Source organism: Anomalospiza imberbis, chromosome 4 (genome assembly GCF_031753505.1).
Source record: "Anomalospiza imberbis isolate Cuckoo-Finch-1a 21T00152 chromosome 4, ASM3175350v1, whole genome shotgun sequence".
Lineage (NCBI taxonomy): Eukaryota > Metazoa > Chordata > Aves > Passeriformes > Viduidae > Anomalospiza > Anomalospiza imberbis.
Window position 1 is genome coordinate 54730887 of NC_089684.1, and position 12569 is coordinate 54743455.

Genomic DNA, 12569 nt, shown 5'->3' on the forward strand with positions numbered 1-12569 from the left:
CCGTGGGGCCGAGGGGTGGCAGGACGGGGGCGGGCTCGGGCCGCTGCAAAATGGCGGTGCCGGGCGGGGCGGGCGGAGGCCGGCGGGTCCGGGGTGAGGGCGCAGCTCCGCTGCAGCGGTGTAGCGGCGGCAGGGTCGGTGTGAGCCGGCCCCGGGTGAGGGCGCAGCTCCGCTGCAGCGGTGTAGCGGCGGCAGGGTCGGTGTGAGCCGGCCCCGGGTGAGGGCTCAGCTCCGCTGCAGCGGTGTAGCGGCGGCAGGGTCGGTGTGAGCCGGCCCCGGTGCTGCACCGGACCTTCCCTCGCCTAGCGCGGAGTTTCTCGGTACGGGAGCGAAGGGAATGGGAAAAAGGGCGGTAACCCAGTAGCTGAGTTTTTCTAAATGCCCTCTAATGCCCTCCACATCTGCTAGCATTTCTGCCACGTAGGTGGAAGGCTTCTGGGCAGGAAGCGAATTGTAAACTTAGCGTGTTGCGGATGTTTTGATGGTGAACTCAGTTCGTTTTAAAAATTATTTTCTATAAGCTCTTTAAATAAGTCAAGGTAGTTTGAATAGCTGCTAATTAAAACTCCAATCAAACAAACAAGCTACAAATTCGGAGTAAGAGATTAAATTAAACTTCATTTATATAAGTTACTTTGTTGATTTTCACAAGTTCCAAGTTTGCAGGAGATCATGGGGAGCTTTCATTTCTTTAAATATCAGTAAAATCTTTTTGATCACTACCTGTTGATTTATTTTTAATCTCCACATAAAAATGTGGTCCCCAGTGTTGTCATTTCCGTGCCTTGGAAGGCATAAGATTTTTTTTTTTTTAATGCAAAACAAGTTTAAACAAACATGGCTAAGCTTCTGTTTATTTCACAATAAACTTAAATTTGAAAAAAAAACCACATTTAAGAAGATCACTTGTAGTCTGAGTGAAATGTGTTTCATCAGGAATATGCAATACCAGTCTAAGGGAACCTGTTGTTCCCTTAGACTGACAGTATGACTTAACTCTGATATGACAAAGTTCTGCAATCTGCTCCCCCTGCTATTCACATTTCCTTCAAGGTATTATTTTATACAATTGATTTGGTATTTAGTGGGTGTGCTTAACGGATGTAGCATGCCTAGGGAACAGGTGGAAATGAGGGTGGAAGCTGGAAAAGCAACTATAAAGGAAGTGTAAAATAAAGCCTCCCCTGCTGCTTTCCAGCACAGGCAGAGTCACACATGGCAGGAGCCATTCCAGTTCAAGGGTAAAATTGCCACACTGACTATTAACCCTCATAACAAGGCTTGATGTAAAATATGCTTTGGTTGCTTATGTCTGATCCATCCTACACTGAAGATGGACATTGCTGAATTTGATCAGGTCCTTAGTTAAAGCCAACTAAACCTTTGCAGTAAAGGAATTGTCATGCGCACCTTGTATGCTCATATGTGTTATATAAATACTGATAACACTAGTGAGAGTAAACCAATCTCAGACATGATGACAACTTCCATTATCAATTCCACTGATTTCACTTTGGCATTACTTTATCACAAATGATGAGTTCCCATCTGGCATTATCACAGTTGCAAATTATTACAGCTACTGTTACAGAGAAGAACCACAGAAATCCTGTAACAACATGGCACAGCACCTACTTATATTTCATTTCTGACTCATGGCATCAGTAGAATGGTTGAGGTTGGAAGAGACATCCTGAGGTCAGCTCCTCCTCCCTCCTGCTCATACAGGCCACCTTGGCCTGGTTGCCCAGGACCGTGTCCAGATTACTTTAGGAGGATCTCTAAGGATAGAGACTCCATCACCTTTTTGGGCAACCTGTGCCAGTGCTCAGTGACCCTCCCAGTAAAAAAAGTGCTTCCTGATGTTCAGAGAGAACCTCCTGTGTTCCAGTTTGTGTTCACTCTGGTCTAACTAACTGGAAAGGTCCTGGCTCCATCCTGTTTGCATTCTCCCTTCAGGTCTTTATGTACATTGATAGATCCTTCTGAGCCTTCTCTTCTCCAGGCTGAACAGGTGTTATGATCAGGTTCTTAAAACTTTTAGAATGAGATGCCTGAATTAAGGTGCAAATGTGACCATATGTCAAAGTCAGTAGTATGGAGAGAGAAAAGAGAAGGAAAGAAATAGAACAAAAGTGGGGGAAGAGAAAGATATGTCAGAGACAGATTAAGTAAAAAATACCACCACTCTGGGGATCCCAGTGGTGTCCTGTTGATCCTATCCTTCTGGTTTTCTTGGTGGTGAGGGTCCCTGAAAACATAGTGTTCAATGGATTGATAAACATTTGTGCCAGGTGGGAATGCCCAGGTATCTCCCCTGACGTCTGGGGGACAGTTTTGACACAGTCTCACAACAGACTGGATCTGTTTCATCCCTGCCCTGCAGGGCACTGCTGCAAGGCCTCAGGAATCAGTCTGGGGAGCACTTTGGGAGTCTTTGATGGATTATGACGCCCCCTCAGCTGCCCCTCACATGAATGTCCCATGGATGTGGCCCTCCTGGGGTGGGAGGTTTTGCAGCTGAGCCAGTTTGTGTGAGGGAGGATGGGTGTTCAGGGTCTCTGACCAGAGGTTAGGCCATGCACCCAAAACTCTGCTCCCCCTTTGGCTGGGGGCAGTCTGAACAAACCGGGCCTCAGCAGATGAGCCTGTGGGCTACGGCCTCCCCAGCCTGAACCCAGCCAGGGATGATTTTCAGGACAGCTGCTGGGTTTGGTTTCTTGTGGATGTGTTCTCCCTGAGCCTTGTTTGCCTTTCCCTAGACCTGAGATGATTGAGCAATACTGTCACCTTATCTCAGGTTCCCTTAGGCTGTTTAACCCACAGTCCAAGGTTGCACTCAGGAGGCATAATCATGGTGGGGTGCACTTCAATGGTCACAGCTTCTTTATACAGTGTTCCCATAATGGGCAAAACTCCTTCATAACAAGGTTTAAACTATTAACCATAACATTTCAGTCTCTGACAACAGGCCGAGCTCATTTGGCTTTTCCTCATAGGAGAGATGCTCCAGTGCATTCATCATCTTTGTGACCTTTGTTGGACTGACTCCAGTGCCTCCATGCTCCTTGCATGAAGGAGTCCAGAACTACAGACTTGTTTAACTGCATGAGGTTGCTGTCAGCCCAGATTAAAAAAAAAAAAAAAAAAAAAAACAACAAAAAACCTTGTTGCAACAAGAACAAAAGAAAAAAGCCATACTTTCTGTACTAGAGAATCAATAATCCTTTTACAAGTATTTTGAAGGTTTACAGAGTGATGTTGGACTTTAGCTGATTTCTGTAAACATTTTTTACTTGAGATGATGAAATGTAATAGCAATGGCTGTCTGAACACCTGAGGTGCAGTACTGAGATACAGGGTGGAATTAACAGCTTTTCCATATAATCATCAATGAGTTCTAGAAATATACTTGGGATAGCTAATAATCTGAGCAACTCATATGTTGCGTCTGCTAAACTGTATGTAATATAAACTGACATTTTCACATTCTGTGGTGAAGTTTGTATTTCTGTATTTAGGCATGTGTTTAGTGTTGAAATGTTTAAGAAAAGTCTGTCTTCTAGAAAATTAATTTGTAACAGCAAAAGATTATGCTAAGTAACATTTAAATACATTTTATTCTTAAATCACTCAGCTCAAACTGATCTACCTATATTACTGAAATGAGATCATGCTTATAGCATTGCTGGCATACAAGTAGTTTCTAAGTAGTCCAGAGGAAAAACCAACCACACTTCCTAAAAGGAAGAGAGAAAACAGTGATCATCCAAGAAAACAGATCTTCATGAAGTGTGATTCATTCCAATGAATAGCCTTCAGCTCCATATGTTTTTCACAATACCTCTGAAAATGAATTTCTTTAGTCCATGGTATACTCAGAAACAGATTTGGCATAGTTACTCTGGATGGTTTTGGAATAACTTAATCCTAGCAAAACCTTGTCAGCGGTGCTCTTGTATGAGTGAGAAAAGCTGAAAAAATCATAGAAAAATGCCATGTACATCTTCAGTAGTTATGAAAGGAAGTACATTATGGAAATGAAAATGTCTGAGTGACGCCAAGTAAACTGTTGTAAAACCTGTCTCAAAAATAATCTCTTCTTTTCTTGCCCCACCTTAGCAATTAAGACAAGAGCTGTTATTTCAAAATAATAGGTTTTGTTGTTTACTCTGTCTACCCATTTTAACAGTATAATTTAATTGATGGAAGCATTACATCACCATAATATTAGTGCAATAAAAGCTGCAGCATCTCTCATGAGCATCTGGGCAATATTGTTTCATTAGACTAAGGACCATGAAAACAGATTTCTTTTCATTTTTTTTTTAAGCAGTGTATAATTTAAAGTGGGAGGTATTTTCTGTCAGAAAGAGCACAGTACTTTAAGCCTACTGAGGCAAGGGACACAGAATCCAGAGAATCAACAATTTGATGGGAACAATTAAGATGTTAGTGCCATTTGGATGGACATTCAGTAGAAAGAATTAATAAAAGGGTGGGAGGAAACAGAAGGAAAAACACAAGAAGTGGGCGCAAAAAGTAGGTAAAAATAGGAATTGAGGAGTTTTGTGAAGATGATGATGAAGACTCTTCTTCCCAGATCTGCATATTAAATTTGCCTTTGTTACCTCAGATTTGGAGTAGCTTCCACATAAGTACTGTTTTCATGCACTAGAGTATATAGCGTAATGTGAGCATCATTCCCTGTCCACTGTTCTTTTAATGTCTCTTTATTCCACTGTCCTTGTGCCAAATACTCTGGGTGGCAGCACAAAAGTATTGTTCATCATCACTGCTTTATACAGAAAAGCATCACTCTCATTCTCCCATTGGCTCTCTCAGCCATGATGAAAGGGTTAGCATGTTCCTTTTCAAATGAATACCTACACTAAAGGAAGCCATAGGTGACTTACGTGGTACCAGATGTTCAGTTTTGCATTTACTGCTCAGCCCCCTTTTCTAATTGTGGGCAGGCACTGTGAAAGAGGAAAAGTTTTTAAAACTGGGCACAGGTACAACCATGTGCAGGTGAGACTGTGAAGGTCTGACACAGCAACTATTGGGAGGTAAGCCCTGGGTTAGATGCATTCCCTGGAACAGGTAAAGAGGAGTCTACTCCTCTTCCAGTTCCTTGAATATTCTAGATTTGTTCTATTCACAGCTTCACTCTGAGACAACTACTGATGTTGCTCCTAATCCACAATACAACTGGGATTTAGCTTGCTTAACTCTGGAAGCAGCACTTGAATCAAAGTAGCACTGTTCTGCTACAGTCTAGAGAAAGCAGGGCAGTTTTCCTAGGGGGAAAGGATTGTACCTTAAATTTTATACCTGAAAAAACAGCAACAAGTATCAACAAAGTTTGGAACTCTTTTTATTAATCAGTCTGGTGTTGCCAGAGATAAAATTTGGTCTAAAATTGAACTGGACATATTCAAGCACTAAGGATTTCTTCATAGGAATAACTTCTTCAACAGTTTGTAAGTAGTTTGTGAGTAAATGAGGTAACATTAAGTACCATGGCCCCCCTCAAATAACATGTTTAACATGGATGGGTTTGCGTCAACCTTTCAAATTGGAAGGTATGCCACAATTTTCGGCCTGTAAATTGATCCATCAGTGTTCTTGCCTTTTCAAGCTTAATCTTTGCTCACAGTGACATCTAGTGTGACTGGATGAGACAATGCAGTGGATCCAAGGCAGTGCACAAAGAACTTCCTTTGTGTTCACACTTTTACCAGGATGAGAGGATACACGTGTGTGCCATCTGTTTGACTGTAGGACACACTGCATTAAGCATGCAAAACGTGAGCAGGAAACCATGAACCCAAAAACATTCCTTTAGCCATAGCAAATAAAGAATTCAAAGATTTTTTTCATTCCTGTGTCATTTTGATCAGATTTTGTTTATCAAAAACTCCATGAATGGTTTGATACATTTGGTAACAGGTTCAGTTAATTTTCAGCATTCCCAAGTACAAGAGATTGCTTTTACTTTCTGAAGCCATGCACTGGACTTTGTCTGATAGATACAAATCAGAAGGCAGTGATGCAACAATTTCTGTAAGAACTGCTGTAGAATATACAGATTCTTCAAACCCTATCCACACTATAGCTATGAATTAACTTCAGTAGTTAAGAATTGACATCAATATATTACATCTATTTTTCTCAGCCAAGTACACTGAAGTGACCATTTCCCTCCTCTCTTCTGCAGAACAATTTGCATGAAATAGGGGCAGGAAAAAAGCTCTAAAGCAAAGATTTTTCTGTTTGGTTTCTCCAAAACTGCAGGAGAAAAGAGCGGAGGATATAATTATAGGAAGTAATTTAGTAGGAAATATTACATATTAAAGTGTTTGGCAGTGTTAAATGGCAATTTGGTAGTTAGAGAAAATTTAGAATTAGCTAATTAAATCCTTGACTATTAAAAATTAAAGCTGTAAGCATATTCACACATTTCAGAAGGAAGTGATCTTGGGCTTACTTTGGACAAATAGAGATGACCATTCCTTTTTCAGACAAGTTCACATGGCTTGAAATATAAACTGTCAATACTTTGCCAAAGACCCTGGAAGTTTTTTTTTTCTATAAACTATTTTCTGTCCCTCCTAGGATTACTCCTGCTACATAGCAGCAAACGTGGACATGTTGTTCTGCAACCACAAAACATTACATATGAATTACTGTCTGAAAAACTGCCTTGCTACATCTCAGTTTTAGGAATGTTTAATGTAAAAGAATTATGTTCTGGAGATTATGCAGAATGTAATTAATGTTTCAAAAATGTGCAAAACTGTCACATTGAAAGTTTAATTCCTGACAGGAAATAAATGCTATTAGTCATATCAGATCAAATTCTGTCATATTATGTCTTTGGGGGTTTAGTCAGAAAGCAGGACTTGCTGTGGTAACCATTTCTTAACATTCAACGTTCAGGTAAGGTGGATTCTCTTTGCACTCATAAAACCCTAGAATGCCTTTAATGTCTCAGAAGGGACATTACAGATCATCTAGTTCCAATGCCCCTGCAATGGGCAGGGATGCCACCCACTAGACCAGGTTGCCCAGAGCCCCATTCCTGGAAGTGTTCAAGGCCAGGCTGGATGGGCAACCTCTTCTAGTGCCTCACCAACCTCTGAGTAAAGAATTTCTGCCTAATATCTACCTGTCCTCTTCCAGTTTTAAACTGTTCCCCCTTGTCCTATCATTATTGGTTTGTGTAAAAAGTTTCTCTCCATGTTTTTTTAAGCTCCCTTTGGATACTGGAAGGTGGTGCATGGTCTACCCAGAGCCTTCTCCAGGCAGAACAATCCCAACTCTCAGCCTGTCTGCACTAGAGGTGCTCCAGCCTTCTTTGTGGCTTGCTCTAGACCTGCTCTAACAGGTCCACACCTTTCTCATTTTGGGGCCTGCAGAGCTAGACACGACTCTCCAGATGGGGTCTCTCAAGGGCAGAGTACAGAGGGGAGAAATCACCTCCCTCAGCCTGCTGGCTGTGCCTCTTTTGATGCAGCTCAGGCCAGGCTTAGGCTTTTGGGTTATAAATGTGCACTGCTGTGGCATGTCCGGGTTTTGGTCCACCAGAATCCCCAAGTCCTTCTCTGACAAGCTTCCTTCATTGAATTCTTCTCCCAGTCTCAACTCATGGCAGGGATTACCCTGACCTCAGTGCAGCACCTTGCACTTGGATTGTTGAATTTATGATATTCTCCTGGACCCACTTCTCAAGCTTGACTAGGTTCCTCTGGATGGCATCCCCTCCCTCTGTTGTGTCAAGGAGTTCTTAAATGGAGAATTTCAGAATTATTACCTGCAAAGTTCACATTATTGATTGTCAGTTACATAAAATTATAAAGAGAAAGGGTTTAGTCAATTTAAAATACATATTTAAACCTCTGTTCTTTGTCCATTAGGCTATCTTCCCAAAAACTTTTAAATACTATTTTCTGCCATATTATTTATATAATATGAAAATTATTTTTTTCTACTATATTTCACATTTAAAAGCTTGTTCAGATTTTATTTATACATGCCAGTACTCCAGTTGTGTTGATTAACATCAAAAGAACTGGAATTTAGTAACTTAACAGTACCTTTACCTGACATTAAAAGGAGAGTAGGGACAGATTGCAGCCTTTTAATAATGCTTTTAAATTATGTTTTTTTCTTAGAAAATTGAATCATATAATTATTCTCATGATGTCAGATGTAGTTAGACTGTATTCTTGCAGGATGGTGTTGGTCAGCTTGAGGTATTTCAGCATCTTCCCAATCTTGTCTGCAATTAGTGCATGTCACACGCAAGATTCCCACCAGGTGGCAATAAAACCTCTTCATTCTTTAAAGCATTTGCAATTATTTTAGATGATAGAAACGTATGTTGTGTACTAATTAGACAGGGAAATCGTGATTTCTAATAAGGTGATAGAAAATTATTTTTCTGAACTCTCAAGGTACGAGTGCTTACAAAAAGTCTGGGAACAGACAGAAGCGTGCTGGGCAATAGTCATTGTTGTGTTCTTAACAGCTATTTCAAGGAAAATACAAGTAATATATTCCACTTGGTTCTTGAGAAACTGAAATAATTTTGTCTTTTGATGGAACTATAGAGAGCAGACAGTGTGAAATGCTAATTTACTAGTGGGAGCTTAAACCTCACAGAAGTCTCACAATTTTAGTTCATATTGAGACTGATCAAATTCACATCTTCAGCTACAAAAGAAATACTCTTTTTAGACTTTATCCAGGTGTGTTTCTCTAAGTGCTTTACAGCTGCTATATTCCTATCCTGTATTTCTATTCCTATCCTTTTTTTGAAGGAGAAAAACCCTGCACACATACAGCCTTAGTTGGCTGCCACTAGTGGTGAAGTGCCAGTAGCAAAAGCTGCATGAAAATGCACTGATTTGCCCCCTACTTTTCTTTAATAGTTTCTGGCATAAATTTCTCACCCCATTCATCCTAATTCCTTGCAAAAATCTCTTGTCCCCTTATTTCTTAATGACAAATGATATTTTTCTGCTTTATGTATTACATCACCCTTGATTTTACCTGCCCTTCTTCCAGCACAGACATGCGTGCAGAAATATGTCTACATCATTACTGCACCCAGCAGGCCTTAGTATGATGTGCACCACACTGATACAACTTTGGCCTGAAATTTTACACACTTTCTGGTGCAAATTTTCTTTTTAATTTTGAAACAGTTAATGTATAATGCAGATGAACAAACTCAGTGTGGCGAGTTGACCCTGGCTAAATGCCAGGTGCTGGCTACAGTCACTTTATCACTGCACTCAGCTGGGCAGGGGAGACAAATGAAAGGCTCATGGATCAAGATAAGGGCAGGGAGAGATCACTCACGAGTTACTGTCATGGGCAGAAGAGACCCAACTCAGGGAAAAATTATTTTAATTTATTATTCATCAAATGAGAGTAGGATAATGAAAAATCCCTCTTCTTGGTCTCAGCCTTACATAGTCTCCACCTCCTCCCCGCAGTAGCACAGGGGGACTGGGGTTGGGGGACTGCAGTCAGTTTATCACAGGTCCTCTCTGCTGCTCCTTCCTCCTCCTCAGAAGCACTCCTCACACTGTTCCCCTGCTCCAGGTCCTTCCTGCAGGAGACAGTCCTCCATAAACTTCTCCAATGGGAGTCCTTCCCATAGGGTGCCTGGGATCAGGACTGAATTGCTGCCTTGACTGAGGCCACAAATTTGCCCTTTTCTATAGCTCTCGATCTGCAAGAGCTACTTAACCGCCCTTCTGAAGGACATCACAAATTGTTAAATAAGGCGAAGATTTAGCAAAAATTACTATTGCTCTTTAGGCAAAATGATGTATTTGAAGAAAAGGCCATCCAAGCTTGTGTACACACAAACACTTCAGGTGTTATGGAACATTACAAAATTTGTAATATATTAAATATTAGCAAAAACCCATCTAAAAATTAACCTCATGTTCTTAGTTAAGCTTAGTTACTTGTACTTACATCTGTCCCATTTAGACTGCTCACAGTTAAGAACACAGAATTTGACATTAAAGGCTACAGTAATATTTTTTCCTATCTCCTTGTCCCCCCACAAAAAAAGTCACCAAAGCCCCCCAAACCAAACAGCTATGCAGAAGAGTCTCTGGCCTTTCATATGGACTATTTGTTCCTCTCCACTCATTTATAATGCATCTATATAATGCATTTATACTTGCATCAGTCACAGGTACAGCAAGAGATACACTCCTGAGATACACTTCCTAGAAATACTGCTCCTGATAAACAAATGAATAATGGCTTTCATAAAAAGGAATACCAGCATATTTTCAGCATATGACAAAATCTGCAGTTCCCTGTTTGCATTTCCCTGTTTTCCCCACCATACTAATCAGAAGATACCATTATATTCTGTATTGAATTCAGAATTCATAGGTACATTCCACTGAAGGAGATAACCCAGTTTTCTGAATGGAATTAGAATTTATCAACACAGCTTAAAACAAACAATTTATGACATTTCTCACATCTCACTAGTGACAATTGTCTTCAGTCAGTCTCCTTCTGACTTTGTTAACAGCAAAGGAAACTATGGAAAAAAAATCACTCTATAATTACAAAAACTGAGATTCAAACCCATTTCTCTACTACTTGTCCTCTACACTACTTCAGGATCCACTTTACTGTAATAGATCCAGGAAAGATTAAATAAAATTACTCCTGATATTCAAAGACAATTTGTTACAGTTCTTCACTTATTTTATCATTACAACGATTCAAATAAATTGGGAAAAAAACCAAACCCAAGCCACCGAAGAATTTTACACAGTATGTTACATTTTATAGAGCTAATCTATGATTCAGGATAAGTCAGTAACAGGATGGATCAAGAAGCCAAAGAAGGATGAAGAATAACTGGCTGTGTACTAGTACACAAGAGATTACAGTAGATTAAAAAATGATAAATTAGGAATGTCATTCTATTTCAGATAAAAGCAAGTGCCATTGTGGCATGCACGGCATACAGGAGGTAATCCCTTCACTACTCAGGATTGTAAGGCCACAGCTGCCACACTTCAAAATCCAGGTCCATACTTTGGAAAGAGGCAAATCACATGGATAAAGTCCAGTGAAGAGCAGTGAGTCAGAAACCTAGATGGAATTTAGGAAAAAAATGTGGGAAAATTGGTCTTTTAGCCTTGGCAAAGAAGAGACTTCAAAATATACAAAATGTTTGCAAAGAGAATGTTTTTTAGTACTCAAAGGGGTTAGAACAGGAAGTTATAACTTGCAGCATATGAGATTTAGATTAGATATTAAAACTTTACAAGACCATTGTAGCAGGCCATAGGTACAACCATCTTAAGAGGGTTTTTTTAAGAGGAGCCAGTACAAACTGCTATAAGGGATATCCAGGTATTAGGAATAATGCTTCAGAGAACAAGGCAGTTCAGATAATGTATCAACATTTTGTCCAACTTTGAGATTTTTATCAATATATCTTTATTCTTCAGATTACCACACTTCATGAGTCAGTCTTAAAGAAGATTTGAGGAGCTTCAGAACATTGATAAGTAACTAATTCCAATTGCATGTTGCAATATATCACTTTTTAAATGTATGATATTTAGAATATTCCCTTATTGCTTCTTACCTCTGTTAATCTCATTAAGATTGGTGAGAAAGCCTAAAAACTTTTTCTGCTGGACACAGCTGAGACTACTGATCAGAGACTTATTTAGTAAGAACCAAATTTAGATATCCAGTCAGCATAATGCTTTGCTAACACAATGTTTGACAATATTCACAGTTAGCAATTTGAAAGCTGGTAATACATCTGCCTTCTATTTTTTGTGTTTTTGTTGACATACTTATGTGAATCATTGCATTCATTAAACTTCATTAATAGAGATCTGCTTTTTACACATGATCAAGGTGTCATCTGGTCTTAAAACTTTCAATAGTAGAGTGGGAATAATAAACAAATCTTCAAGAATCTCTTGGGACACAGGATAAAAAAAAAGGACCAATTTAATTCTTGAGTTAGACTCCCTTTAGTGTTCTAACCTGGCATTTTAGTGGAGTGAGAGGGGACAGAGAGGGTTGGTTTTTTTTTAAGTTATGTGATGTGGTTTCACCCCAGGCATCTCCTTGCTCACTCCCCCACTCAGCAGGATCAGGAAGTAAATTGGAAAATTAAAGGTTGGAAAACTCATGAGTTGAGATAAAGACAGAGTAATAGAGAAAACAAAAGCCACACACACGAGCAAAGCAAAATGAGGAATTAATTCACTGCTTCCCACGGGCAGGCAGGTGCTCGCACATCTCCAGTACAGCAGAACCCATCAAGTAATGGTGATTTGGAAAGACAAACAAAGGCAAACACCATCACTCCAAATATCCCCCCCTCACCTGCTTCTTCCCCACCCCACTTATGTACTGACCTTGATGTCACATGGTCTGGAATATCCCATTTGTCACTTTGGGTCACCTGTCCTGGCTGTGTCTCCTCCCAATCTCCCATTCACCTCCAACTTCCCTGCCATAGTGGAGAGTGAAAAAGCAGAGAAGACCTT

At 40.2% G+C, this 12569-nt stretch overlaps 1 long non-coding RNA gene across 1 annotated transcript in view; it reads right to left on the bottom strand.

Annotated features, from left to right (window-relative positions):
- Positions 1-5697: 5697 nt before the first annotated feature.
- LOC137473027 (uncharacterized) overlaps positions 5698-12569 on the bottom strand; it is a 146808-nt gene continuing 139936 nt past the window's right edge. Inside the window, exon 9 of the long non-coding RNA XR_010998565.1 lies at positions 5698-5717. This is a non-coding gene — a long non-coding RNA (uncharacterized lncRNA). The remainder of the gene's footprint in view (positions 5718-12569) is intronic.